The sequence below is a fragment of the Callithrix jacchus genome, chromosome 1 (assembly GCF_049354715.1).
Source record: "Callithrix jacchus isolate 240 chromosome 1, calJac240_pri, whole genome shotgun sequence".
Classification (NCBI taxonomy): Eukaryota; Metazoa; Chordata; class Mammalia; order Primates; family Cebidae; genus Callithrix; species Callithrix jacchus.
The window spans coordinates 91,390,111-91,394,333 of record NC_133502.1 but is presented as its reverse complement, the minus strand read 5'-3'; positions in this window follow the sequence as shown (position 1 = coordinate 91,394,333).

Genomic DNA, 4,223 nt, shown 5'->3' with positions numbered 1-4,223 from the left:
CCATTGTGCAAGCTGATACTTAAGGTGCAAGACAAAATCCCGTTTACTTTTCCCTCTGCTTTCCTCAAACAGAAGAACTTCCTTATAGCCACCACAGCTGTGAATGTGTTAGGTTACACCTGAAGCCAGCATTTCTCAGAGCCCAAGGCATGTAGCATACTCTCTGGGTACCACTGCTGGGCATTCAGGGCCCAAGGACTCACAGATGATGAATCTTGACAGGATGGGTTATTTCCCTTTAAGGCAATTGGTTACCTTTTGGCCCAAGATGTATCTAGAAATGTTTTCCAGAAGCTAGGACCTGGAAAGGGGGCCTCACAGCTCTGCCTGGTGCCCTGTCCTACTGTGGCTGAGCTGGTAGCCACGATACAAGAGAAAATCTTGTTTCACTCTTCTCTCCCAATTTTTGGTTCTTGTGGTGATGCTTTCCTGTGTGAGGATAATTGTTAATATTTGGTGTTCACTTGAGGAGAGACAAACAGTGTAAGTTTCTATTCTACCATCTTGCTCTGCTTCTTTGGGTAATCTTAAAATCTTGATAATAACAAGTCTTCCAAGCCATAAACCTATGATGTCTTTCTATTTATTTAGTCTTCTTCAACTTCTTTCAGCAATGTTATTTTGTTTTGTTTTTCAGTAATTGAAATACAAATCTTGTACCTCCTTGTTTAAATGTTTGCCTCTGTATTTCATTCTTTGGGGTATTATGATGAATATAACTGTTTTTGTAATTTTTGATTCATATTTTTTTTACTGCTGTACAGAAAAAACTAAATTTTGTTTATTGGTCTTGTACTCTGCAAATTGGCTGAACTTATTGATATGTTCTAGTCCTGTGTATGTATATGTGTTTGTGCATGTATTCTTTGGGTATATATAGATATAGATAGATACATAATCATATTTGTAGATTGATATTTTACTTCTTTCCAATTTGAATGCTTTTCGTGTTTTTTTTTTTTTTTTGCTTTGCCTAATTTTTCTAGCTAGAATTTTTTTAATGTAAGATTGAATAGAAGTGGCAAAAGCAGATATCTGACTTCTTCCTGATCTTAGGTGTAAAACTTTTGGTCTTTCACAATTAAATGTAATATTTCTATGGGTATTTCATAAATACATTTTATTATGTTGAATAGTTCCTTTCTACTTCTTAAATTTTCTGTATGTTTGTTTTTTTGAAAGGGTGTTCAATTTTTGCATTTTTCTGCATCTATTGGTATGATCATATTTTTAAAATTCTATTAATGGGCCGGGCATGGTGGCTCAAGCCTGTAATCCCAGCACTTTGGGAGGCCGAGGTGGGTGGATCATGAGGTCAAGAGATCGAGACCATCCTGGTCAACATGGTGAAACCCCATCTCTACTAAAGATACAAAAAATTAGCTGGGCATGGTGGTGCATGCCTGTAATCCCAGCTACTCAGGAGGCTGAGGCAGGAGAATTGCCTGAACCCAGGAGGCGGAGGTTGCAGTGAGCAGAGATTGCGCCATTGCACTCCAGCCTGGGTAACAAGAGCGAAACTCCATCTCAAAAAAAAAAATTCTATTAATGAACTATATCTTATTGATTGAGTTTGCTATCATTTGTATCCTCTTGAATTTGGTTAACTAGTATTTTGTTGAAGGTTTTTATGTTTGTATTAATAAGAATTATTGATATATAATTTTTTTTCTTGTGTGTCTTTGTAGGGCTTTGGTATCAGAATAGTGGTTACTTTATAGAAGGAGTTAGAAAGTGTTACCTTCCCTCCTTATGTTTTGTAAGAGTTTGAGAATAATATATGTTCTTTAAAAGTTTGGCAGAATTTACCACTGAAGTTATATGCTCCATGTATTTCTTCTGTTGTGGGGGTTTTGATTGTTGATTAATCTTTTTAGTTGTTACAAATATGTTTAGAGAATCTACTTTTTTCTTCAGTCAGTTTAGGTAGTTTTGTGTATTTATAGAAATGTGTTCATATTATCTAAGTCATCTAATTTGTTGGTGTACAATTGTTGATAGTATTATTTTACACTTCTTTTATTTCTGTAAGATCTGTAGTAGTGTCACCACTTTCATTTCTGACTAATTTGAGCCTTTGAAACGTACACACACACACACACACACACACACACACACACACACATTTTGGTCAGCCTAGATAAAAGTTTGTGAATTTTGTTGATCTTTTAAGGAATAATTGGTTTGGTTAATCATCTATTGATTTTATTTCATCCATTTTGTTAATTTCTACCAGTCTTTATTATTTACTTGCTTCTATCAGTTTTAGGTTTGGTTTATTCTTTTCTAGTTTCTGAAAGCAGAGATTTAGGTTATTTATTTAAAATCTTTATTTGTTATAGTATAGTAATTTATAGCTGTACTTTTTTTGAGAAATACTTTTGTTACATCCTATAAGTGTTGTATAATGTGCTTTCTTTTTTATTTATCTCAAAGTATTTTATAATATTTTAGACTTCCACATTTGTTAAGAATGTGTTAATTTTCACGTTTGTGAATTTTCCACTTTTTCTTCTTTTATTAATTTCTAGCTTATTTTTATTGTGGTTGAATAAATTTGAAAACTGTTTTATGATTTCAATCTTTTAAGATTTATTAAGACTTATAATGTGATTTGATGTATAATCTATTCTGGAGAATGTCCCATTTGTTTTTCAGTGTAGATCTCTTTTCCTTTGTATTATTTGGAGACAACTGAATGCCTTGGGCTTGTGGATTCATGGATTTTATTAAATTTGGGGATTTTTCAGCCATTATTCTGAAACCGTTATTCTTTTTACCTCTTTCTCTCTTCTCCTTCTAAGACTCCCATACTATGTATGTTGTTTCACTTGATGGGGTCACAGAAGTTGTTTAGGCTCTGTTCACATTCCTTTATTAATTTTGCTACCTGTTTTTCAGACTAACTTTGATTGTTGTATTTTTAAGTTTCCTGATTCTTTGACTGGTCAAATATACGGTTGGTGCATATTGCATTCTATATTCCATAATATATGTAGTGAATCTTCCAAGCTCTGATTCCTCCAAAAATATTCCTTCTCACCCTCTACCTTTCCAGGCTTTGGGTCTGTACGCTGCTTGTTTTGCCCACTATTACTTTTTATGCATGGCTATGGATACTGTACTTCTTTATATGCTTTTAACAGATATCACTGAAGAAGTTGCTCCTGATAGGAGTGAAAACAAGGTCAACTTTTGTGGTCTCCCCTTAAGGAACAATTCAACAGGCCAAAGAGCACAACCACAATGTATTGAAAATGAAGTTTATATTTCCTCCCCTGTGGCACCAGTAAGACACACCATGAATAATGGTCACCTTTCCCAAGACCACCACAGCACTGAAGATTGGAGGCTGGTAAGTGGCTAAGGAAAAATGCCACAGTAGTTTCTTACCAAAAATTCACAGCCTTTCTCTTCATTAAGTACTCATTTGATTGATGTACGTTTCTGATTAAAGTTTCAAAATAGTTGATTTTGTCAGTTTTTGCTAGTTTAATTGTTGTTTCCAAGGAGAAAATGTTTCTTGGAGCATCCTGCTCCAGCATTCTTATAATATCCCAAATAACAAATTTTGGCATTGTATTTTTTTATTCAATTAAAATATTTTCTATTTTTCTTATAATTTTTTTTTGACTCGTGGCTTAGAATTGTGCTGTTTACATTTCACATACTTTATCCACATTTTTTATGTTACCAATTCCTATTTAATTGTATTTTCATAAAAAATACTCTATATTTGTCATTGTTTTAAATTTATTGAGACTTGATTTATGGCCTTGATATGATTTATCTCAGTGAATATTTCCTGTGCACTTGAGAAGAATGTGTATTCTGCTGTTTTAAGGCATTGCATTCAGTGATGCCAAATAGATAAGTAGGTTGAATGGGCTTTTAGGTCTGTTTACTTCTAGGTTTCTCTCTATTTATTCCATCAATTACTGTAAGATGAATGTTGAATTCTTCAAGTATAATTATGGCTTTGTCTATTTCTCTTTCTCTTGTTTATGTAAAGTTCTCTAATCAGGTGTAGACACCTTTAAAATTATCATGTCTTTTTTACAAATTGATCTTTTTATTATTATGAATTGTCCTTTCACTGTGGTAATCATTATTATTCTGAGGTGTATATTGTCTAATATTAATGTTAATTTAATTTGACTCTTTTATAATTCGTGTTTGCATGATATGATCTTTTCCATACTTCTGCCGCTAATGTAATCTTT